Source organism: Ochlerotatus camptorhynchus, unplaced genomic scaffold (genome assembly GCF_037179485.1).
Source record: "Ochlerotatus camptorhynchus isolate MF236.1 unplaced genomic scaffold, CSIRO-AGI_Acam_v1.1 ptg000179l, whole genome shotgun sequence".
In the NCBI taxonomy this organism is placed as follows: Eukaryota; Metazoa; Arthropoda; class Insecta; order Diptera; family Culicidae; genus Ochlerotatus; species Ochlerotatus camptorhynchus.
The window spans coordinates 189,768-217,617 of record NW_027040669.1 but is presented as its reverse complement, the minus strand read 5'-3'; the positions used below and the strand labels follow the sequence as shown (position 1 = coordinate 217,617).

Sequence of the window (27,850 nt, the reverse complement as noted above, 5' to 3'; positions counted from 1 at the left end):
CCTGCCTGCCCTTTTCAGGGCCACCAAGATTTTCCAAAAGAGTTAAATTTCTTAATATGTCCCAACTAAAATTCATATCCAAAGGTTCTTTCAGGGCAATCATAGTCATACTAATGAGTACAAACAGAGAGAACCCCGCTCAAATTCCTATTCCTTCACAAAACACAAGCTCCTGCTGCAGTTAACAAATAACATTTATCATATAAGACCACGTAGTCCTACGTCACCATTGCGTACAACCCCATAGGGCCCTTGTAGTTTTTTCAAGTTCTTGAAATCTCCATGATATTACACCCTTAACATACTCTCACGTTTTCCGGATGCTCATATAATTTTTATCACGTTCCGGAAATTCTCTCGGAGTTTTGCTGAAGATTCCGGAAATTCCCTGAGTTTCTCGAAACTTCTTTAAGGTTTCTACAATTTCCTTGAAATTATTTTAACCGCCCTTTGATCTGTCTTGATGTTCTCGAAGCTTCCCTAAAGCTCTAAATTCTATTGTGGATCTCAGTTCTGCTCGGAAATATATGGAATTCCCGTAAACACCTTTCAATTTCGCTGCAATTCTCAGGACTTCTGTGAAGTTCCAGAAATATTTCTGAAGTTTTCATAATTTCTCTGGAGGTATATGTACATCCCTGAATCGGAACATCGTAAGGGTTCTCGATTTTTTTTCAGCACATCATGGAACAAACCTGATTTTTTTTTCTAAATTAACGATTATAGATCTTTAAACTGCTCCAAAAGTCTGGACTAAAGCTACAGAAACTGCTCTTAAGATCTGAAATTCTAGATCTAGTTTTTCCGAGGAACTTAGAACTTCTTACAAATTTGCACAATATCCCTCATGTTTTCTATATTTCTCAAGTTCGCCTGACACCTATGAAGTTCTCTGAAATTCTAAGAACTTCATAAAAGTTCCTGAAAATTTTCGAATTGAGCTTCTTAAAGCCTTCAGTAAGTTCTCCATACTTTCAGCGTATTAACTTCCCTTATGTTCCCGCAGTTTGCTTATGGAGCTTCACTAAAATTCTCAGCATTTCTTTTCATTCCTCAGAACTTCTCCAAAGTTCCTACAATTGTAGTGAAGTTAATGGGACTGCAATGAAGATCTCTTATCTTTCATAAAATTAATTACGAACTTGAAATAAATCTTTTTTTTTCCTTGATTCCGGCACTTTGAAAATTTTCAATAACTTTATCTTGTACATGGAATACGAAACTTCAAGATATTGAATATAGCGGCGCCGGTGGTGTAGTGGTAAGCGTGAATACCTCTCACCCCAGCAGGCCTGGGTTCAATCCCAGTCGGCGCCACCGGGATGTTCTGAGGCATACCATCTCTGATCACGCCTTCCTTCAGAAGGGAAGTAAATCCGTTGGTGCCCGATTCATGAGGTTGATGGGTCGATAGGTAGGGTCCAGGTGTGGGAGCTGGCGTCGGTAGCATTGGTGCTCGGCACGGAAAACAAGATCAACGAAAAACAAATCAAGGAAAACAAAAAAGATATTGAATAATCATTTTAGATCTTGGACTATTAGGTTTTTTTTTTTAACTTTATTAAGTGAGACCAAGTTTGCAAATACTCATTTCAGCTAAAACTATGTTTTTTTTAATTATGAAATAATTAGATGCCATGATCATATTTTGAATTGGTAAGATATAAGAAGAGGTTGCAAAGAATGTGTTTGACATATTAAACCTGTTTATTTCACTTCATGAGAGTCACAATCAGCGATTTTTCACACATTCACTCACTCACTCACTCACTCACTCACTCACTCACTCACTCACTCAGTGATCAGAAAATCGCTGATTGTGACTAATAGAAAGCAAAATTTACAGGTTTTATGTAACCTCTTCTTGTAAGTTACAAGTAAAACATGCCATCATACCATCTTTTGGTTTTATTATTCCGAAAAACATTATTTTAGCTGAAATGAGTATTTGCAACCTTGAGTGAGACATTAAGTAATTATTGAACTTCAACATTCAATGGAGATTGTAAAGCTGTTTCTTTAAAACTAATTGTCATGTCTCAAAAACATTTGGGTAAATTGCTGTTCCTTTTTATCTACCAAAAAAGAGCATTTTTTAACGCATTTAAAAGTAGCTTTCTTATTATAAACCTGGAATTTATCCGGTAAAGTTCCGGAAAAACCTGGAAAACTCAGGTAGAAAAAAAAACGATTAAACGTCACAAAGCAAAGAATGATCAATCTTGAAAGAAATTCACGCTAAACAAGTTGAAAATAGTTACTAATCACAAGAAAAAAGTGGCTTTAGTGACTTGGCCTTAAAATTTAGATTTTTCAGTGACTGGCTAGAAAAAAAGTGACTACCCGAGCAGAGAATGAAAACAAAATGAAAACTAATTTTGATATACGCGTTCGTGATAACATATTTTGACCTACCGTGTGGTCGAGTTAACAGTAATCATAACACAAAATGAGATCTAAATGGTATATGAAGGATATCAAAAAGATAACAAATTATGTTTTCTTGATAACAAATCCATGTATGCGTTTTGATATCAGTAATGTCGTTAATAGTAAACAAAATAAGTAATCAATATGTTATTATAACTATGCTAGGAAACCAAAAAAATAAATTAAATACTAAATAAGTTATTATTTTGATATCGTGATATCAAATTTAGCAATCTGAATGTTTTGAAATCTATTGGTTGATATCAAGATTCAAAAACAAAAAATGTTATCAATAAGTTTTAATTTATTCAAAATAAAAACAAACCTATTTTTCGTTCAGTTCTATCGATATCTATCTTATATCGAATAGTAAATTAAATTCGCAGATAGATTAATATCAATAAATGTTGTAAAATATAACTGTACAAATCATAATTCAAGCTGAGCATTGCGTTAGGTCCCAAGCAACATTGACAGATTCTCTTCGTCGACTTTTTCTTTGTATCTCCTCGGGCATTTAAAGACATTCGTGCTTCCTCAAAAGATAGAGTTGATCTAGATCTAACTATAGTGATCTAGATCAAAACTAATGATGTCCAAAGACAGATCTTATTCACCTGAACAACTGTGCCGTCCCAAGTAACAAATCTAGAGCTGCTTGGCTATATTCAAAATTTATAAAGGTTTTATTGCAGCTGCAACCATTACCTACAGCTTTATGACGGTCATATACAATGCAAGTCATAGAACATTCTCATAGCTATCTACAAAACCCCTATAAAGCTAATAAAAAAACCAACTGATGCTTATGCTATTTTCACTTATGAAAGGTTTTATGATTGCCTTGAAGTATAAAAAAAGCAATATGAATTGCCCTTATAAAACCCAAAAACAAATCCTTTTATTGCTATATAAGTAAGCGCAATAAAACTAGTTGGCCATGAAACAGTTGTTTAAAAACAATTATAAGCATTCAGTTGCAACTTGTCAGAAGTGTTAATGGGCGGTTTATTTTTACAACATGGTGATGGTGTTTTTCTTGCCTGCTGTCCTCTGTCGCCATATTGTCATTATGAAAATCCCATTAGCCTTGTAATAAAATCCATGAAATTTCAATAATATAATGGCTAAATTAGAGATCTGAACTGATTTCCAGTGTGCATTGGTATGAATTTATTTATTGAGATCTATTTTCTGTAAAATTAAGATGATTCCAATATTTTTTGTTCTTATTCTTCTTCTTATTCGCATTTCAAGCTTATTGCTTTTTTTTTTTTTTTTTTCCTTTGGTTTGTTTTTTCCGTCGATCTTGTTTTCCGTGCTGAGCACCAATGCTACCGACGTGCCAGGAAGGCAGCTCCCACACCTGGACCCTACCTATCGACCCATCAACTCATGAACCGGGGACCAACGGCTTTACTTCCCATCCGAAGGAAGGCGTGATCAGAGATGTTATGCCTCAGAACATCCCGGCGGCGCCGACTGGGATTGAACCCAGGCCTACTGGGGTGAGAGGTAATCACGCTTACCACTACACCACCGGCGCCGTTAAGCTTATTGCTTAGCGCATATTAGCTTATTGCGTGCTCTCAACTTAGTGTTCTAAATGCACTTCCACAGTTATTAATTGAGAGCTTTCGATGCCAATACCAATGCATGAATTTGTATATTGTGTGGCAAGCACAATGATACTCTATGCCCAGGGAAGTCGAGAAAATTTCCAACCCGAAAGATTCCCTCGACCGGATCGGGAATCGAACCCGCCGCCTCCGGCTTGGTAATACCGTGCCTTTACTGACTAGGCTATGAGGCCTTTTTTGTTAGCATTTATTTAACGCTCATATTATCTCAATATACACGATAAAATTTCAAGCGCATATGTTTTGGAACTTCTAAAAAGTAATACATTTTCTTTAAGATTTTCACTAATGTCGCCATAAAACAAAATTGATTGCATGGTGATCTTGACACCAACACTCAAACCTATTTTTACAGCTAAAGATTACCATATGGAAAAAAAAAGTTTTAGCAGAACAGAACAATAACAAGCTAATTTATCGCGGTTGCTTTGATGCAAGAAAAATTAAATTGGATTTATCACTGATTTTCACTAAAGCGTAATAAAACTGCTTGGATACAATATTACTCTTAAAGAAGCTATGAGAACCTTTTGTAGAGTATGGGGTTTTCTTACCAAAGGTTTTAAGTTTTTTTCTCAAACATGCTTTATAAACCTTATCAAGAGTGGTCCACTAAGCTGGAAGACGATCTTATAGCGGTTATCAAAAGGTTGTGCTGGAGCTATTAATTTTATTGACGGTTTTATAAAATTGATCTCAAAAACCACTAATAGAGTGCAATAAAACAAGAAATGCTACTTGGGGTGCCTTCTATGACTTGAATTTGAGGAGTCATGAGGTTTTGTCCGTAAATTCGTATGATCTTCCCACTATGCTCCGGTCCGAGTTTGGGAAGAAAAAAGGAAAAGCACCACGAAGACGCGAAACAGGAGATGGATTCCGAAATTGGTCGATTTCCTTTCTCCGAAATTGCTTTTGTTTTTCTTTCCTGGTGGACCGAAAGCTAAAGTTACAGGACAGGATCTGCTTCATGTGGGTGTCCTTCTTCGATAAAAGTTTCGTAAGAGATGTCATAAGACTTCACTAATCGAATTGTATTTATTAAGCTGGATGCAGATGGTGGATCTAAACCGAGCCCGAAGTCGTTGCGGAAATTTCCAGCAGCAGCCATCATATAGACTGTTTATCGCTCGAATGAAAACGTGTTCTATTCAGACTTTTAAATGTCGTCAATGGCAGACGAAGATGAAGCATTAGGTGTACATGTAATAGCCCTTCGCTGGGCCATTCAAAATGTGATGAAATCATTCAATGACTCTACTCGGAATGTCAGCAGCAAGCAGTGTTTGGCACAGATGAGGTTCGTTGTTTTATTGTCGTTTGTTGTCAATCTTTGATGGTCGCCGTCGTGCCGTGAATGTAAAGGTCAAGTGATAATCTCGTTAAAAAAAATAATGACAACTGGTGGGTAATGATGCACAAACAAAACCCATAGACGTGAATGCCATATTATAAATTGACCAAATCATCAATCGTCAACATTGAAACGCTGGTAATGTGTTTTTTTTTCAGTTTCAGACTTGCTGAAGTTTGTCCGAATTTGCATTATCTACATTGTTGCATCGACATATTAATTAGAACGCACCAGCGAAACGAAATTCATTTCACACCCTGCCGATGAATGCATTCTTCTGTATACATTAATTTAACCTTGTGAACAACATACCCCCAATTTCGAAAAAAAAATGAGATCTCCCACCCCACCACTGCAGCCAAAGTCGTTCCTATCCAAATGCCAAACTCGTGACGGCCCACTTACTGCGGGGTTTCGGGAGAGAGGTAATTTAAGTTTTCCGCTTTTACATTGCACCGAGTCTTGCTTTGAAGTAACCAGCAGCAGCAGCAGCAGCACCATTGCACTCCGGGACGACAACCGTTACATTTCAAGAACCATTATTTATCATTCCCGCCGTAGCAGTTCCCCTTTTTTGTGTCCTTATACCCGCACTAATTATAACCTAAGGATTACATCGACGGTTGGACGGTTGCAGTCCGTCAAGCAGCGAGGTCACCGAATTAAACACTATTCTCAATTATGAATTCCTTCACGGAGTTCTTACACCGAAAATATGCCCCTATGTATTTTTGGACAACAGTTTACAGGAGGCATGGCATCCCGCCGAACCCAGTTCAAACTGGACTGGACGTCATATGACGCTCTAGTGCGATCTATTTAGAGACCATTTTGCAAATTATATTCCTAGAATGCACCTCTCAGGGGCGTAGTTTTCACAAATGATTTACGTGTGAAAGCTAGCGGACTACCAGCAGCAGTTTTGAAGCCGATTATTGCTGTTAGTTTAGTAATGAACACGCAAATCTCGCGAAACGGTGCTAAAACGTCGCTCGTCACGCGATTGCCATAAATTATACCTTCAAGGTGTGAGTGTGTGTGTGTGTGGATGAAAGTTGTGCAGTGTTGCCAGCTAAATTTGGATGAATCCAATATGATGGTTGGTTATGCTTCTGGTAACCCAGGTCTGGGTTGGTAACACCACGTTGCAGGTCGCATGACTCCATCTTTTTACAACCATCGTCAACGACATGTGCACGAGAGCTTTGTGTCAGAGCAAAGGGCGGATTGCATTATGCTGCTTTCGCATGATTTGCACCAAATGAGTGAACCCGGCTTGAAACTGTAACATCGCACAACCGTTGTGTGTTGTTGGTACAATTGTGCATAGTGCACTGCCCTTTTCTCGCTCGGCAGGCGCTGAACATGAGAAATATGACTCAATGTCGCACTCAATAGGTCGAGCAAAGTCTGAGATTGAATTTAAAACCACATTTGATGTTGCTGACAATTTGGTCGGTTTAATGGTTAAAATATCAAAAAATCTTTCTGTGACATCACATTGAAAAATAATTCTGCTATCAGTGAATTGAAAACTCAATTTGATGTACATTTCTCCTGTTGATAGCAAAAGCGAATATTCGACTTGATGTTCTGCCAAGGCAATCAAAACAAAACTTCAACAACATATTTTCGAAGGCAGGGCTGATAGCAGTGTGGAGCAATAAAAATAAAAATAGGGAATTAGTGACTAAAATCATTTGAAAAAGTGACTAAAAAGTGACCAAACTTATTTTAAAAAGTTACCACAATGTGAACTTCCAGAAATAGAATCATGCAAATTGATTTATCAGTCATCCAAAAAAGGTAGACATTGATTTCCTATCTGTACACTGAGGCAAATAGACCTAAGAATTTCATAAGGCTCGACTTATGAATAACATAAATGAATTTCATAAGCGTGACTTATGAATGATTTTCGGGTAACATGAGGTACACGCAGACAAAAGAACGTAAGAATTCCATAAGAAACACTTATGAATTTTAGCCATAAGAAATGAGTATGAATTTCATTGATTTGCCATATGAAAAATAATAAATCGCAGTAGACTGGAACCGGAAAATGGACGTTGAGGCTAGGGGGGCCTTGGGTTGACCACTCGTCTTTCAATTCTTGAGAAAATGAAATGGTTAAAGGCGTATAAGAGCTACCTCATGTTACCCGAAAATCATTCATAAGTCACGCTTATGAAATTCCTTTATGTTGTTCATAAGTCGAGCCTTATGAAATTCTGAGGTCTATTTGCCTCAGTGTAGCATTTATACGCCTTTAACCATTTAATTTTCTCAAGCGTTCAAAGACGAGTGATCAACCCACGGGCCCCCTAGTCTCAACGTCCATTTTCCGGTTCCTGTCTGCTGCGATTTATTATTTTTTTTTTGTCAACATTTTTTTTCATAAGACTCATTTCTTATGACTAAAATTCATAAGTTTTTCTTACGTGTACGCACAACTAGATGAAAAACTAACAACACTGTGTAACACGACTTTCAATAACAAGAGATATTTTACCATATTTGAAATTATTATGGTCCCCTGAATTTAAGCGAAGACTACAAATCAAGAAGACTGGCAACTGTTCCCTTCTCCCATACAAATGTCAAACGTCCCTGATAACAGCGCCTCTGTCAATCAAATGTGGAACTTTGAAGCACAAGTGTTAGTGACCTAATGTCACCGAAACGAATAATCATAACACGGTACTCGTTGTTGTTTTTGTTTTGCTCTAAACAATTTCACGGCAATTTGTATCCTAATCGGAGCAAGCCAGTGGTTTTCTAACTCCAAACCGAAAAACTTGTCATGGTGAATCAAGTTAAGGATTGAAACTCGGATCGATACCTAGTAAAAGTAACTTTTACTTGTGAACGAGGAACCGAAATATTGTTTAATTTGCCTGTTGGAAGCAATCAATAATAATGAATTGGCAGCTTCCACCACCATTAAGTGAACTACCGTCATTCGGAAGCTGCTGAAAATTCAAAGATTAAAAAAAAGAAAGATCCGGTAAAATGAAAATGAAAATGAAAGGTTGAAGGACTATACTCCCAAACGGTACGTATTGATAAAGAATATATTTCCATTTTAGATGTTGTCAGAACATGGAACCACCGGATAGTGATCCTCTGTATGCTTTAACAATTCTTGGAATCGACCGACCCCTTACAGAGAATGATAACAACAGTGTCGGATTGGCCAGTGGAATTCAAATGGTCAGCGATTACTGTGTCAAGTTGCACATCTGTTCAATTTCTGCTGGAAATTTTACTCGTTGTCAGCATAAAGCAAAGAAAAAAACGTTTCACTTTTTACGACAATAATAACAAAACCAATTATTGACAACTATTTATTTCTACCTATGTGTGTGAATGCACTCGTGAATTACACAGGCCACACACACCATCATACACAGGTTCCACTTTTGCTCAGAAGACGCGTTGCCGTTGCTGTCTCCTGATTTTTGGCAGAGTTGCCAGTCTTCTTGATTTGGAGTCTTCGATTAAAGTCTAGAATAAATCTATTCTCTAACACGTCCACGCGTTTTAAATATGAACTATGATGCGAACTTGCATCACGAAGGTGCTCCGCGTTTGCTTAGTTACCTAATAAGAAGACATTGCCTAATTATTAGAACTAATTTCGAAATGAGGAATGAAACGTCGAGATAGTGTTTTAAAATATTAAATGACATAGATACCCAGATCTATTTTTTGAATCACTGAATTAGTCATAAGGTCATCTTGGGACAGGTTTTACCGAATGTTTCTACCATAAAGTACCATAGTTTCATTAACCTTTGATCCTAATTTCACGCATTTTTCAAAAATACAATCCAAATGTATAATGGAAACATTTTAAATTGAGCTAGAAATTCTGATATGTATTATTGACGTAATGTAAAGGAAAAATACGATTTAAAAAAAATATTACAACATCTTTAGAAAACTATTTTAAATCACTCTGCAATGCTCAGTAAATTATTGCTAATTCTTGCTAGGAATTTCCAGAAGAATTCTCCTGACAATTCACTTGGAGTTCACCTCAGCATTTACTTAATATTATCCTGAAATTCCCATGGAATTATCTTAGGAATATTTTTTTAGTTCTGCTAGGAAATCCCAAAAATTCTTTGAAATGCTGCTGGTATTCTCCTTTGAATTATCTGAAAAAATAACACCAGAATATTCTTAGAATACTCCTCGAAATCTACTTGAAATTTAGCTCAGAATTTTTTAAGGATATTCCTAAGAATTCTGTTGGAAGTATTCCTAAATATCTAATCGAGTATATGTTGGAATTACCGTTGAATTTTGCTCCTTTCCTTGGTATTCAACTCACAACCAGTGTTGGGAAAATATCAAAAAATCAAATCTCACCAACGCCCAAGATCACGCATAATTTTCGCAGACAAAAATCAACAAACAAACAACTGCGGTTGATTTTGCAAGCTGTGATGACGCAGCTCAGAATATCAAGCTAACAAAACTCACCAACTGCAAATTTCACCAAACTGTGGTGAGATTGAGTTTAATGATTTTTGCTTTACACCCGAATGCAACCGAAACTTCCATAACGGCTTGCAGCAGTCGCTTCGCGTCTGCCATCGGAGAAGATTAAACAGAGATAGCAAACTACGATTTCTCTTTCTAAGAAAACGATGTGCAATGGAATCATTTTTGTGTCCAGTCAACTCTCAGCTTGATGTTTGCACGTTGTGAGTAGTCTCGCAATATCAAAGGAGCCTGTAAAATCAATATCAAGCATGATATTTTGTTCCAATATCACGCGTGATATTGCGAGCCCATGAGAGCGGAAAAATATCAATTGATTTCTGATTTTGCCAACACTGCTCACAGCTATGCAATTTTCACCTGAAAAATTACTTGCAGTTTTGCTTAGATTTCTCCACAAAATTTGTCAGAACCCTCTTGAAATTTTTGACCGAATTAAATTTGAGGTTCGATAGAAATCATACTCATATTCAATTGTAATCCTATGATTTCTCCGAAAACTCACATGGAAATATGCTTCGGATTCTTTTTGTCCCAGAATCTTCTTTAAATTATCCTCAGAATGTCCTCTTTTGTATTATCCGGCGCCGGTGGTGTAGTGGTAAGCGTGACTGCTTTCTAACACCCCGATGGGTCTGGGTTCAATCCCAGCCGAGGTCGGTGGGATTTTTCTGAGGCATAAAAATCTCTGGTCACGTCTTCCTTTGGAAGGGAAGTAAAGCCGTTGGTCCCGGCCCATGTGTGTTGAATGGGTGCGATATCCTACGCAGGTGTAGAAGCTGCCTTCCTGCACATTCGATTGCTGTCAATGGATGGCAATCGATGTCCGTCGGTGATTGGCACTAGATTGCGGAACAGAGACCGACGTTAAATAAAGGAAAGTATTATCTTGAAGTTTTTCTCAGAATGATCATGGTGTGATCCTCCTTCTCGTCCAAATTTTCTCATAATTCCTTAAGAATTAGAGTCAACTGTTATGAATTTTCATTAAAATTTGTATTGAATCCTACTCAAGGTTGCCTTGGAATTCTACTCAGAATTACCTACAAAACTAGAGTTCTAGGACATTGAAAATGACCCAAGGGTTAAATTTTATGGATATTGACAAGAATAAAAATTTAAACTCATCAAGTTTATGAACTTGGTGAAAGGTGAAATTATTGGAGATGTGGATTCAAATTTAACTGAAACCAATCGGTAGATTAATGGGTAACAATTTAAATTCCAACTTGCCGTATTTAAAGTTCCAGAGCTTTACAGAGCTTAACAGGATTATATTTAAGTTGAAGTATTTCTTCCAAAAGAATTTATCTTTATAGAGTTCATCTAGAATAAATTCGAGTTTATCTCTGGAAGTACATTGAATTTTCTTTAGACAAGTGCAGAAATTCTCTACAGAACACTAAAACAAACATCAAATTCGTCCTTAGATTCATTTTGAATTATAAACTATTTTTTAAAGAATTCACCTCCTTAGAAATTCCCATGCTGTTCACCTCTGAGTTCTTATAAAATTTTAATCTCAATTGTATTGGAGTTCTCATCGAAGTTCTACTGAAAATTCACATGGAGTTCTCCTTAAAATTATCTGGAACTGCTTTCCAAGTAGTTCCTAGTCCAAGTTGTATCCAAGAAATTGTTCACAGGGCTACTTAAGGGAGGAGTACACTTTGATTTTTCCAAAAAATGCATTTTTTTTTGGCTTAAAATGTTCCGTGGGATGTATACTTTAATTTAGAAAAGACTCCAAGTCCGCCAGAATATTCCTTACCGCTTTATGAAGCGATTTCCTACAACATGTACCGGCGCGATGAGAGAGCAATTTTATCTTTAAACGCGTTTATCTCGAAACGGGGTTTTTCAAACTGGCGTGGGAAATAACTCTAACCAGTTATCATCAAAGTTGGATATCGCCTAGGTTTTCTTGTTCAGAATTAAATTCTGCTTAGAAATACGTATCCACATTTTCGATTTTGTCAAAAATGGATTTTTAATCCACGATTTTGTAAGCATTTCTAGGGTGAAAAAATGGACTTTTTTTTTATAAGGCCACAACTTTTGAAAAAAATAATTTAAAAAAATCGGAATACGTATTTCTATCCCAAATTTCTTTGCTAATCAGGATTTTTGTTCGATTTATGTTCCAGGATCACATGGAAAGGAGTATTTTCCCACGCTGACTTCCACGCGAGGACGCCCGCGCGACCTGGTGCACCGGCCACGGGGAGACGCCAATCGAGTTCAAAAAAATACAAATTGTAGTTCGAAGGATGACTGATAAATGGGTTATAACATATTTGCCCTCCCTGAGTGTTTTATTGCTTAAAAAAATTAACGAAAATGCCTTACTTTTTGGACGTTCAAAGTGTACTACCCCCTTAAAAAAACACTGATCTCACACAATTGACTTGGAGCTCTAGTCATCCCAAAACTCCCTAGAACTTTTTGTCCGAAGTACCTTGGTATTACATATCTGTAGAATCTATTTTAAAATCTGTTCAAAACTGCTGTGGAAAAAAGTTCTTTTAATAGGTCTTCAAAGTTACTGTATCCTGAAAATCTTGTATTGAGATTTTTAAAAGAGGGGAAGAAGCACATTTTTTTTCAATTTGGCAACGAAGTTTACGAGTTTATCCCGGTGACATCGAATTTCCGGTATTTTCCGGTTATCTCGATTTCCCGGTCACCCCGATTATTTAATTTTGCAGTTGAATCTCAAAGGTGCGAAATCGCAAATAAAAGTGTGTTTTGATGATCTTCTGCGTACTTTTTCGTTCGTTAGTTTAATGAACTTTCATCTAAGAACTAAGCATAGTGGAGCACTGTTACAATTTTTATTTTGACGTAGGTCTGTGATTTCTATATGGGGGTATACTTTGTGAAAATCGAAAATGGAACATGTAACAAAATTATGAAAGATTTTGAACGTAAATAACTCAGCTGCCCCAGAACCAATATCAATAATCACCAATCGATCAGAAATATTTCTACGCATCTGCTAAATCTAAGACTTTATCATTTTTCAAAATTTCACTATTGTAAATTGCACGAATGTGCAACTGTTGCTATGAAAAGTAGATTGAAAAGTTGAGTTCCATCCGGTCTCACCAAACGGTGTTTATTCAAGTATTATCCAGTACACAACGAAAGGCCCCCTGCAAGCAGCGAGCTGCAGCCCACATGAGCATGCATAGAAGGAGGAAGAGGTCGCACCGCTATTGACAGGAATCAGTAGCTCTGCGTGAGTCGCTGTGGGCCATCTATGCCAAGCACGTCATACTAAAGAGTATAAACAAAGAGAACCCCGCTCAAATTCCTATTCCTACACAAAACACAAGCTCCTGCTGAAGTTAACAAATAAGATTTATTTTATAAAACTACGTAGTTCTACGTCACCATTGCGTACAACCCCTAGGGCTGTCCCTTGTAGTTTTTTTTTTAAACGAATTTTACATTGCAATTCAAGCGGGAATGGCGAAAAAAGTGACCCGCTATCAGCCCTGCGAAGAGCAAACGTACAGCAAACTGAAAACTGAATTTGTTATGAAATTAGTCAATCGCGTAGCTTGAAATCAAATTATGATTTCAGTTTGGTGCTGATAGGAAAATTTAATTTCGGTTTTCTGTCCTTTCGATGCCGGACTTTGCTCTGGAGCACCGAAATGATGACCTTGGGAAAGCAATAAACAAAATACGCAAAATCGTAAATCTGCGAAGAAAGCTCCTACTGTGTAGTACGCGGTGCGGTCCATGTCGATTGTCGATTGTTCCACTGCCTACTTGTGATATTGAAGGTTCGGTTATCGGGGTGAACATTGAGACATTCAAAGCCTCTTGAAACCACTCAAAACACACGATGCAAATGAATAAACGGCACCCCGGAAAATTAGAGGGAAATGGCGCCGAGGTGGAAGGGTTCAGTCACAGTGTGCGGTGTATCAAGAATTTCGGGGTTTTATTAAACCAGCAATAAGTATCAGAGTCGTTGTTCGTTATTTGGAGAATGGATGCTGCCGGGCGCTGCACGCACAGTAAATGTGGTTCGAAACGGCAATTTCAAAGTTATAAAACTAAAAATAAACAGGTAAAAAAATGTCTTTAGAAATTGAATTTTAATAAAATGCGAAATCCGAACGATCAAGGGCTTAAATAAACAGTTCTAAACCATATACAAAAACAACTGAGCGAATCGGATGTATTAAATTTGAGTTATCACGGACACAGACTTTGAAAATGAGTTCAAAGTTTTAAGTTATATTCCCGGTATCTTTGACAAGGTACTCTTCAAAGTCGCATAGCTTCGCCAATTTTTATCGGATCATCTTGAAATGAAGGGAAGATAATCTTAAATAGATGCATTTTCGATTTATGCAATAAAAAACCGTTTTTAACTTTGCAGGTAGGCACGACCCCTTAAAGAACTGAAGTTTTGGAGGCACCCTATTTAAAAGTAGAAAAATAGCTCAAGATTGCGAATCAAGGAGAACATTGAGCACACGAAATCGTTGCTGACTAATTTAAACTGTAATGATAATCGTAAGACGGACCAAAAACCTATATACATCCCTGTGTCATCCCCACTCCTGTGTCATCCCATCCCAGATTTGACACAGGGGTGGGAGATGGAAAAATCATGAAAAATAAAGCTTTTCGAACATCGCTCCAAAAAATCAGAATGATTAGGAATTATTATGAAGATCAACAACTGATCTGAATTTCAAATGAAGTACTTTGGACATTCTTCAGAGAGTTCAGGGTGATCAGGAATTATTTTGAAGATCTACAACGGATCAGAAATTCAAGTGAAATCCTACGGATATTTCTCTAAGAGGTCAGGATGATCAGGAGATATTCTGAAAATTAATAACTGATCAGATATTCAAATGAAAGTCTTCGGATATCATTGCAAGAGGTCAGGACGATCAGGAATTATTCTGAAGGTTTACAACTGCCCAGAAATTCAAATAAAGTATTTCGGACATTCTCTCAACAGTTTAACACAATCATTAATTATTCTGAAGACCTAGAACTAATCAAAAATAAAATAATGAAGTCTTTCATACATTTCTCCATGATGTCTGGATGATCATGAATTATTAAGAAGATTTAAAGCTGATTAGTCATTAAAATTAAGTACTTCGGACAATCCTCAAAGGAGTCAGGATGATCAGGAATTATACTAAAGATTTACAACTGATCAGAAATCAAAATGAAGTCCTTCAGACATTTCATCCAGCCATCATGACGATCAGGAATTATTCTAAAGATCAACAACTGATATTCCTCCAAGAGATCAGCATGATCAGGAATTATTCTGAAGATCTACAGCAGATCAAATACTCCAATCAATTCTGTTGGACATTCCTTCAAGACGTCAGCATGATCAGGAATTATTCTGAAGATCAACAACTGAGCAACCATTCTAATTAAGTACTTTGGACAATCCTCAAAACGGTTAGGATGATCAGGAATTAATCTGAAGATCTACAACTGATCAGAAATTTTAATGAAGTCCTTTTGATATTTCTTCAAGACGTCATGATCATCAGGAATTATTCTAAAGATCAACAACTGATTGGAAAATCAAATGAAATCCTTCGGACATTTATCCGAGAGATCAAGACGTCAGCATGATCAGGAATTATTCTGAATATCTACAACTAATCAACTATTCTGATGAAGTACTTTGGACAATCCTCAAAGCGGTTAGGATGATCAAGAATTATTCTGAAGATCTACAACCAGGCATGGAAAATCATTTGCATTCATTTCGTGCAATCATTTACATTCATTTGTCCCTAACTTTTTCCAACAACAGAATTCCGCAAAATAATGTATAGAGTTTTTGTAGGTTTTGTTATTAACTACAACTTTTGTTAACAACTCAAATCCGTATCTCTTATGCACGACGAACCAGAGCGAACAAAAGCCACTACTGTTTTTCAGTGAATATATTTTACATACACTGAAAAACAGTAACAAGTTCTGCCCGCTCTAGTTAGTGATGCATAAGAGATACAGATTTGAGTTCAGGCAAAAGTTGTAGTTAATAACAAAACCTACAAAAACTTTATACATCATTTTGCGGAATGCTGTTGATGAAAAAAGTTAGAGGCAAATGAATGTAAATGAATGCATGAAATGATTGTAAATGATTTTCCATGCCTGTCTACAACTGATCGGACATTCAAATAAAGTACTTCGGGCAGTCATCTAAGACGTCAAGATGATCAAGAGATATTATAAAGATCTACAATCGATCGGATATTCAATAATAATTAATCATTTAGAATATTTTTTTAATAATAAAATAAGATTTTCAGGAGGTCAACATGATCAGGAATTAATCTGAATATCAACAGCTAATAAGATATTCAAATGAAGTACTTCGGATATTCCTCAAAGAAGGCAGCATCATCAAAAAATATTCTGAAAATCTACAACTGATCAGATATTCAAATGAAGTTTTTCGGACATTCCTCCAAGACATCAGGATGACATTGGGAGTAAAAAGCGAGCATAGGCCTATTTTGAGGAAGGCACGAATCGGGTCGATCATCTCATATACCAAACTCCCCTGTTGGGGAGGGGTAGTGAGAGGTATCTCGCCAGTGGTGCCAGTGGTGGCGGAGGGAGATACCCCTCGCCACCCACTCCCCAGCAGGGGAGTTTGGTAAAGGAGATGATCAACCGGATTCGTGCCTTTCTCAAAATAGACCTTTGCTCGCGTTCTACTCTCTATATGATGGCATACCAAATAAATGTTTGATGTTTTAGACTTATTCAATTAGTATCTCATAAACACTTATGTACGATATGAACCTTCAAAGCGAAAGATTCAATAGACAGTTTATGGTCAAACCCACGGTATTAGTCAGGGTGTCTACTAACTGCAAAAACTTGGACAACCGGAAATCCTAGGGAAATTGTATTTTTCCTTAAAATATCAGGAAGTCTCAGAGAATGTAATAATTTTCTTACCAAGGATATTTTAAAGGAAAGAATTAATTTTAAAATACAAGCATTAAATTTTTCTCGTTATTTACATTTAGATCCACAGTGGATTGATCTTCAGTAACGAATAAATAAAAAAGGGATTGAAATATGTTTTTTTTTTTTGTTTAGGAACATGTATTTTTTCTAGAAATTTAAATTTGAACAAGTTCTGAACTTAAAAGTTATAATACTACAAGAAATTTTCAAGAATCTGGAGTCAAATTCCAAGTAAAGTTTAAAAGCTCGTGGAATTTTATAATAATTTCTAATAATCTCATTCCAAGGGAGTTCTGGGAAAAAAATCTTTCAGAAAAACATCAAATGCTTTCTGCTTTCAAGATAGTTCTGAGGAATTTTAGATTTCATGTGAAGACTGATAGTTTTGAGTAGAATTAAAAGTAAATTTTAATGAAAACGCTTAGGAATTTATGAGGAGCACAACTCCTATAAACTTCAGGGGAACATTCTAAAGGCATTTTGAGGGTAATTTTTATACAGTTTGCGGGGGAAAACGAATCCAGAGCATAAGTCCTTGGTAAGTTTTGAAAATAGTAAAAGAAGGAATACAATTAACTCTGAGAATAACTCCAGAACATCTTCAAAAGAATTCGGAAAATAAATTCAGGAGAGTTTTCTAAACATATTATTATATTATGAGAAGAAATCTAAGGAATTTGTGAGGAGAAATGCCAATGAATTATTAGGAGACTTTTAATGTGAGTAGAATTTCAAGGAAAGGAGTGAGATTCAAAAGGAAATCTGAAATGAATTCAATAAATATTCGGAAAATTCTTATTGCGGAGAATTCCAAGGTAATTCCGAGCAAAACTAAAAGAAATTTGAATTCGTAGAATATTTTAATCGAAATTTTGAGGAATATTTCAATGCAAATCTCCGTTGAATATGGAATGGACTATTCTTAGGTCTTCAAAACTACTTGAAAGTTCCCAAAATTTTCCTGCCTTGAAGTTCTTTTGTAGTTTGAGAGACTAGCCTGATGCTCACAATACTTCTCATCAAATTCTTAAGCTTCCCTGAACTTTATAGGACTTCTTATAGTTTCCTCAATTGTTCTAAAGATCATGGTTTAAAAATTCGCTGAAGTCCTCTAAACTTATTTAAAATTTATGTGACTTCTCTAATGTTAACGGAACTGAGGTTCTCTGTTCTTTTCTGAGATTCTCTAAAGTTTTTGCAGTTCTCATGAAGTTTATTGTACTGCGCAATGCGCTGAATTAAATTGAACCGTCCTAAAAATGTTTAAGCTTCCATGAACTTCTGAACTTATGGAAAGACCTCAATTAACGTTTTAACCAATCTGAAGTTATCTGAAAATCTGGGAACTCCGGTGAACTTCGAGATTAGGGCATAATTGCTTTTGTAAACAAACACGTAAATCGTCTATTTCTCGTGAATATAAACTCAATCTACAAAATTAACAACACAAACAGGTAGAGGAATGATTCCTCTATCATCTGGTATAGTTTGTTCGCAAATCGGCGATTAACGTGTTTGTTTACAAAAGAAATTACGCCCTAATCTCGAAGTTCTCCAGAACTGTTATAAAATTTCCCACTGATTTCCAGAAACTAATGGAACTGACCTCCTCCTGAAATTACTTCAATTTTTGGAGCTTACTAACTTCTTTCAAATGCTTCCGCACAATTCTTGAAGTTAGCGGATCTTCTCTTAAGATCAATATATTTCTGTGAAATTCTCGGAATGTTTCTGAAGACTGGAATTATAACGAAATAATTAATATAGTTCTATGATTTTCACTGACGTTCTCAAGATTTTTCTGAAGTTTATAAAACTTCCCTTAACCCTCCGTTACTCGCACCAACTTTTATAACACGAGTACTCGCGCGTTGTACTTTGTACAACAGTGTGAATTTTCCATTGCCATTTTGCAGCCGAGCTACCAATCGATATGCAACCAACGGGTATTCATTAAAAAACTTGTTTTTAACTAAACAAGCTAAAATTTTATCACAGTTATCCCACAAAAATGCGGATAATAGAGAAAATGTGAATGGAAACCGCGTCCGTACTACGTGGGATTTGACTTAATTGGTTACAACATAGAAAATCTCGAGATCCTGATCAGATAGAAAATTACTGTCTTCGGCAAAGTTGTTCTGGAGATCATAAACTTTTCGCTGGTGGAGAGTAGTTCAGAATTTTCGCATTATCGAATTATCGCATGTGATATATCTCGAGATCATAACCAGATAGAAAATTACTGTCGTCGACAAAGTTGTTCAGAAGGTCAAGGCCTTTTCGTTGGTGGACAGTAGTTCAGCGTTTTCTCACTTCACGGCACTAGTATACATGTAAAATTCTCGCATATATAAAATATTTCTAGATCCTTACCATATAAAAAGTTACTGTCTTCGGCAAAGTTTTTTAGGAAGTCCAAATCTTTTCGTTGGTGGAGTAGTTCAGAAAATTCTCACTACGTGGCGCTAGTATATACATGCAATTTTCGCATAAATAATTGCTCTAGATCCTGAACAGATAGAAGTTACTGTCGGCAAACTTGTTCAGGGTGTCAAGTAGTTTTGGCTGTTGGACAGTAGTTCAGAATATTCTCACTACACGGCGCTAGTATAAACGTGAAATTCTCATATAAGATATCTCCAGATAAAAAGTTACTGTCTTAGGCAAAGCTGTTCAGGAGATCATAGCTTTTTTGCTGATTAACAGTAGTTCAAAATCTTCTCACTAGGTAGTGCTCGTATACAAGTGAAGTTCTCGTATGTGATACATCACTAGATCCTGACGAGATAGAGAATAAATGTCTTTGGCAAAGTTTTTCATGAAGTCAAGACAGCAACTTTCTAGCTGATCAAGATCTCGAGCTATTTAATATGGGAGAAAGGCACGTATATACTAGCACCGCACCGTGAGAGAATTCTAAACTGTTGTCACCCAACAAAAAGATCTTGACTTCCTGAAAAACTTTGCCGAATACATTTACTTTCTATCTGGTCAGGATCTAGAGATATTTTATATCCAAGAGTTTCACATCTATAGTAGCGCTGAGAATTTCACGTGTATACTACCGTCACGTAGTGAGCAAATTCTGAACTATTGAGCATCAAGCAATAGGCTTTGATCTCCTGAAAAACTTTGTGAAAGACAGTAACTTTTTACCTGGTCAGGATCTCGAGATATATCACATGCGAGAATTTCACATGTATACTAGCGCTACGTAGTGAGAAAATTCTGAATTACTGTCCGCCAGGGACAAGGCTATGATCTCCTGAACAACTTTGTTAGAGACAGTAACTTTCTATCTTGTCAGAATCTTGATATATTCCATGTTGTAATCAATTAAGTCAAATCCCACGTAGTATGGTCACAGTTTTCGCCGTTTCCATTTACATTTTCCCTATTATCCGCATTTTTAAGTGTTTACTGTAATCAAAGTTTAGCTTGTTTAGATCAAAACAAGTTTTTTGAGGAATACTCGTTGGTTTCAGATCGATTGGTAACTCAGCAACAAAATGGCAATGGAAAACTCATGTGTGTTGTACAAAGTACAACAGTGCGAGTAACGGAGGGTTAAATAAGCGACACTTATTGAAAACTTCTTCAATAGTCTAATAATAATAATAATAATAATAATAATGTTTAATAATCTGGCAAATTTTCTGATCTATATATTCATAACTCCCTGACACTTCTGACGTTTTCGGATCAAACATAGAATTCTTGGAATACCTCATAATTCCACGGAATTCCTTGTAAGTCACTGCAAATTTTCTTATGATAATGGGATTGTTCTGAAGCTATCTGATCTTCCTCGAAGTACTCGGAACATCGCTGAATATCATGAAACTATCTAAAAATATCTAAATTTATTAGAATTTCTCTGGAATTTCTTCGCTGCTTGGTAAAAGTTCTCGCATTTTTTTAATGAATGTAACAACGTTGAATTCATTATATTCCACTTAGCTAAATTTTCGCATTTTTTTAAGTTCTTGAAATCTCCATGATACAATAATCTTAAAATACTCTTACGTTTGTTTATCACGTTTCAGAAATTCTCTCGGAGCTTTGTTGAAGTTTCCAGAAATTTCACGAGATTCTCGAAACTTCTTTAGAGTTTCCAAAACTTCATTGAAATTATTTGAACTGCCCTTTGTTTCTCTGGTCTGTCTTGATGTTCTAGAAGCTTCGCTAAAGCTCTCAATTCTATTGAAGATCTCGGTTATCTGGACTTCTGTGAAGTTCCTGAAATATTTCTGAAATTTTTTAATAAATTCTCTGAAGATCTTTGTAATTCTCGGAACATCTCGAGGGTTCTCGATTATTTTTTTTTCGAGCACTTCACGGAACTATCTTGAATTTTCCTTAATTTACGATTATAGATCTTTAAACTGCTCCAAAATTCTGGACTAAAGTTACCGGAACTGCTCTTAAGATATGAAATTCCCCAAAGATATCTAGATCTAGCTGATATGAGGTGCTTAGAACTTCTTAAAAAATTGCACAATACCCCTCAAGTTTTCTATATTTCTCAAGTTCGCTTGACACCTGTGAAGCTCTCTGAAATTCTAGGAACTTCATAAAAGTTGCTGAAAAATTTCCGTTGTTTTAAGGTTCTTAAACTTCCAGTAAATTCCACATATTTTCAGCGTGTTAACTTCCTTTATGTTTCCGCTTCACTGAAATTGTCAGCATTTATTTTCATTCCTCAAAACTTCTCCAAAGTTCCTACAATTGTTGTGAATTTAATGGGACTGTAATGAACACTCTTATCTTTCATAAATTAAATTACGAATTTGAAATATATCATTTTGTTTTTCCGTAATTCTGGCACTCTGAAAATTTAGTACATGGAATACGAAACTTCAAGACATTGAATATTTTTAGATCTTGGACTTACTCAATTTAAGTAAGTTTTTTGACGTAGGACTACGTCTTTGATTTCTATATGGGGGTACACTTTGTGAAAACCGAAAATGGAACATGTAACAAATTAAGAAAGATTTTGAACGTTAATAACTCAGCTGCCCCTGGTCCAATTTCAATAATTTTATCACCAATCGATCAGAAATATGGCTACGCATCGATAACAATGCTTCCGAATGTTGATTTTCTACAAGAAACTATTGAAAGACTGGTAATGTCCAGCATTGTCCAAAAGCGTCGAATTAACTAACAAATCCACCAATTACCTACATGCATATGCTGCTTCCCCAGCACAGTCGTCAGAGAGTAGTATGTAGACGAAACAAGTCGAAGTGGCATTCGCCTCCGATCCTCGGGCACGTGCAAATAGGGAGGATGGAATTGCGTAATATTTTGCACACTCATCGCCATACTCAGAACCACACGCTCCCAACGACCACACCACTGTGTGGTGGTGTTCGGTCGTCGAAATTAGTAGCAGCAGTAGCAGTGCTTTCGGCGTGTGGCGTTGAAAATTGTTCTCCAGTAACAACGAAAGGCTGCCTGCAAGCAGCGAGCTGCAGAGCTCACATAAGCAACCATCAAAGGAGGAAGAAGCTGCACCGCTATGCTATGGATCGGAATCAGTAGCTCTTCGTGAGTCGCTGCGGGTCGGTCATCTATGCCATGCGTGTCACCCTCGCTCCAAACGACGTACAGCTCGACAGCCTCATCCGTGTTGAACACCCAGAATTACTCAACCATCACTACAAAACGGTCCTTTTCAGGGCCACCAAAAATTTGTTAAAGAGTATTATTTGGACATTGGTCAAGGTCATCATTTCCCGCAAGCAGCTAGCTATCAAGGCTCAACCTGTCTATAGAAGGTGTGGAATTGTAGGCCTGAATATATTGGTGCAATTAGTTTTTCCTCGGCTTTCATTCCGCACGATTCGTTTCTTTCGTTTAATCAATCACCCTTGTAGTGGCGTCGAAAAGATTGTTTCAATCGGCGCTTACATATGAAATTAAATGTGGATTATAGAATTTTTTGTATGTTACCAAAATTTATGAATGGTTTGCCACTAAATGTTGAGATAATTTATTGATTATTGAATTATCACACTTTATACCATGAAAAAGCAGCCTGTTTGTGAGTTTTTGCCTGTTTTCAAGTAAGGAGTTATCATAAAAAAACAAATCGCCAGCTGGTATTTCCATGCGACTTTACAATTAAATAAAATCAAACAAAATCATCATGCAGAACTAGCTAGGATTTGTTTTACTTCATATTTCACAAAATTGCTTTCGAGTGTTAAGACATCGTCTCCCGCAAAGTTTACATTTTTCCCTCTACCAACACATACATCAGGGCTAGATAGATCTCCACAGGATCTATAGAATCCACGCAATTTCAAAAAACCAAAATGCACAGCATTACGAAAAGAGGTTAGGTTTCGACCAATAGCTGATAGATTTTAATTATAAACAAGCCAAACGATTTGAAATTTATCTACAAATCTGCTAAAATGAACACTTAGTTAATTTTCAATACCTCACTATTGAAAAATACCAAATGTCCAACTGTTGCAATGGTGGTCAAAATTATCACTAAATGTCTGAAAACATCGCATTCCCTAACACAGATTTAAAACTCGAATTCCATGCGGTCCCACTGAACGGTGTTCATTCAATCACCGTAAGTGGTGGTGTCCAGTCCAGCAGCAGCAGCAGGAGTGCTTTCAATAACAACAGCAACAATAACAACAACAACGAAAGCCTGCTTGCAAGCAGCGAGCTGCAGAGCTCATATTAGCAACCATAGAGAAGGAGGAAGAAGTCCCATCGCTAGGCTAGGATCGGAATCAGTAGCTCGTCGTGCTCAGCTCAGCATTACTCAACCATCACTACAAAACGGTCCTTTTCAGGACCACCATAAATTAGTTAAGAGTATTATTTAGACATTTGTCAAGGTCATCAGTTCCCGCAAGCAGCTAGCTTATCAAGGCTCAACCTGGTCTCTATAGAAGGTGTGGAATTGTAGGCCCGAATGTATTAGTCAGATTAATCATCGTCCGACCAGTTTCCAGAACACGCTGGTAGGAAGTGTTAAAAATCCATATAGAATTTGAGAGATGTGGGAATAATTCGCTTTGGGTGTATATTCAGTCCCCAGAAAGCCAATAAAATCAAATTTGTGAGAAAATTAGCTTTCACGAGTTCAATCTCTCGAAGTCCCTCCTTTTTTACATATTCTGTACAAACGATACTTTCCGCCCCGCCCCATTCATATAATGCGGAAGGAAATCCTTTAATACCAAAATGCACAAAACTTAAAAATTCAAAATACACCTTTTAAAGTCGGGTAAATGTATCGAAAATACTCAAGTTGACAGTCCCTTGGATTCTCTTCATCAAATTTCTCTTTGAAATAAATACTACAAATTTGATACGCTTACAAATAAAAAACGGAAAGAGTTATTATAATTGATGATTTATCAATTAAAAGAACTTAATGTTCACATTTGTTCCGTCCACTAGCGGTCCTACGTCAAGCTTCCGTTCGTGCCCCTAGGCACAGACCCTTCTACTTTTTTTTAAACTTTATTAAAGTGGGAAATTAAGTAGGTGTTAAACTTCAACATTCAATTGATTTGATTGTAAAGCTGCTTCTTTAAAACTGATTGTCATGTCTTAAAAACGTTTGTGTTAATTCCTGTTGTTTTAGATCTACAAAACAAAACACATTGAAAGAGTTTTCCAAAGTGTGGTGAAAATTTGAGCCCATAATATTAAGAAATTAAAAATCCCGTCCATGGTGCAACTAGGCCATTTTTTGACAATTTGGATTCCTGCCGGTAATCTCTCTGCTTACTGTAGTTTCCACAACAAAAATAAAATGTGGGTACACCTTTACGAAACTAAATTTAAAAAAAAACCTTTAGATTGACGTTCTAAGATCACAAATAGCTTATTTGGTTGTAGAGTAATCTCTTCTGAAAGATGAAATTTTTGCCTTGGTATTAGACTACGTCTAGTAGGAGTGGACCGATAACTCGCGGTTACATAAAGTTCTTGGAGTAAGGCTTAAACTTTTCAAGAACCGTGCATCCATCACCAGAACAAACAACGACACTTCTTTCCCAGCACCAGTAATTCCCCCATCCAAAAACATTCAAATCAAAGTTGGAACGATGCACAAAGCCTCATGCTGCACTGTCACCCAGATTTTCAGCCACACACACGTGACCCATATCAACCTGCTTTTCCCAAAAACCAGTCCTCCGATGGAGAACCGGATGAATTAAAAAAAAAAGAAAAATGTAAAACTAGTTCTCTTCACCAAAATAGGGAAGATAGCGAAGGTTTTAGGTTGTTTACGGATTCCACGAAAAGACGCCTCATCGTTTGTACACGCACGCATATGTGGAAGAGATATGTGAAATTCAAACTCTCAAGAGGAGTAAATATTTTCATTGACTTTTACGGTCGCATCTTGGGCGAGTTTGGGTTGGGATGTTGAAAAAATGTGTCGTCGTAGGGAATTCTTCAGGCAAGTGAACACCCCAATCGGAAGCCTATTTGAAATGATAATGCAAGCAATTGTGTATGCTGGAAAAAAAAAGGTCTTGCCTTGGAGTCAGACGCAAACATTTGCGTGCTGCTTTGAATGTTGCCGACCCTGAGAAGACGTGGAAAGCTCTTACCGAACGAATCAGGACCAAGATGAATGAGTTTGAATATGTAAATAAATATTAATTTAGATCTTTTTTCCCTCTGATGACGATGTCCCTGTCCGTCCGTAGTCTTCGTATCTAAGTTCTGAGCGGAAGGTGACACCGCCGCCGTCGTCTTCGAGAAGAAAGTATACAACGAGATTTGTCGTTGCTCTTCGTAACAGATCGGTTCGTAACCACTTCCAAGAGCCAGAAGCGGGGGCTCTTCCGACGTCGTCGTTGGCGACGGAATAACTTACATAGATAATAGTATTACGGTCCACTCGCGTCTCGTTAGTTAGTGTTTTCCGAGAATTATGGCCACCCTGAAATAGCACTTACGGCAATATCCAGAACGCTTGGATTGGTTCATTGGCACATCTAATGAGAAAATGAGTTCCGCAAAAAATCAACACTAAACTAAATAGATTGACTTCCACATTGACAAATAAAAAAACTTGAAAAATCGGAAGCAAAAAGCACATAAAATTTATAAAAAACACAATAGTAGTAATAATTTATTAATTTATTTGGATCTATGCGATCAACTGAATTTAGCTATCAGTACTGCATTTGAAGAATATAATGCAAAAACAGAACATGAAATAAAGTCCTGTCCAAAGAACTTCTTTAATTACGTAAAAACCAAATTAAAATCTGACAATTTTCCTTCAATAATGCAACTCGACGAAAATGTCGGTGATAGCTCGGAAAAAAACTGCAATCTATTTGCAAAATTTTTTCAAGAAATCTATACGACATTTTCTGAAGAAGATCGCGACCGCGATTATTTTGCATTTTTTCCAGAATTTTCAAGGGACATTGGCCTCAATCAACTTCAAGTGCAGGATATTTTGCAGGCTTTAAAAAATTTAGACGCCTCAAAAGGTCCTGGACCTGACGGAATTCCTCCAGTTTTTATTAAATGTCTAGCAATGGAACTCACTGCTCCATTGTTCTGGATTTTTAATATGTCCCTGGAATCTGGAACCTTCCCAAAAACTTGGAAAAGCTCATTCCTAGTGCCTATCTTTAAATCTGGCCGAAAATCTGACGTACGTAATTATCGTGGTATAGCCATTATCTCTTGCATTCCTAAACTTTTCGAGGCAATTGTCAACGAAAAATTATTTCTCCAAATCAAAGATAGAATTACTGAAATGCAACACGGCTTTTTCAAGGGTCGCTCGACCTCGACAAATTTACTTGAATTTATAGACTATTCATTGAATGCAATGGATAATGACGTAGAAGCTCTCTATACAGACTTTAGCAAGGCATTTGACCGCATAGACATACCAATGCTACTTTTTAAATTGCAAAAAATTGGAATTGAGTCAGGGCTCCTAAAATGGCTTGAATCATATTTAACTAACCGCCAACAAATAATTAAATTCAACGGAAAGAAATCGAGTCCAATTCAAGTCACTTCAGGGGTCCCCCAAGGCTCTCATTTGGGACCTCTTCTTTTTATTCTATACGTAAACGACATTTCTTTCATTCTCAAAAAACTTAAATGTCTTATTTATGCCGACGACATGAAGCTCTTTTTAGAAGTAAGAAATGAAGAAGACATCAATATATTCCGGAATGAAATACACATATTCTACATATGGTGCAAAAAAAGTCTACTAGAATTGAATGTAAAAAAATGTAACTTAATATCATTTAGCAGGAAAAGAACAACTTCAAATATTTCAATTGCACTAGGAAATCAAAATGTAGAAAAATGTGAAAGAGTTAGGGATTTAGGAATTATCTTAGACTCTAAACTAACTATCATAGACCATTACAACACAATTATTCACAGGGCAAATAACATGCTAGGTTTTATCAAGCGCTTTTGCTATAACTTTCAGGACCCATACACAATTAAAACACTATATATCGCCTATGTGAGGTCAATACTGGAATATTGCAGCATTGTATGGTCTCCTTTTTCAATCACGCACGAAGAAAGATTAGAATCCGTACAAAAACAATTTCTATTATACGCTCTTCGTAAATTAGGTTGGACATCATTTCCTCTTCCATCATATGAAGCACGCTGCATGCTTATAAACATACAAACATTAAAAGAGCGTCGTGAATATGCAATGGTTTCATTTGTAAACGATATCGTTTCGCAACGCATTGACTCCACAGAACTTTTATCAAAATTAAATTTCCATGCACCTACTCGGCAACTCCGAAATCGAAATGTATTTGCCATAAAACATCATCGTACAAATTATGCAAAATATGGGCCATTAAACCGCATGATGGCCTCTTACAATCAATACTGCGAAACCATTGACTTTACA

At 36.6% G+C, this 27,850-nt stretch overlaps 1 protein-coding gene across 1 annotated transcript in view; it reads right to left on the bottom strand.

Moving 5' to 3' along the window:
• The window catches only part of LOC135701904 (inositol-pentakisphosphate 2-kinase-like), a 422,782-nt gene that overhangs the window by 284,354 nt on the left and 110,578 nt on the right, over positions 1-27,850 (bottom strand). The gene's annotated exons all lie outside the window — the stretch shown is intronic.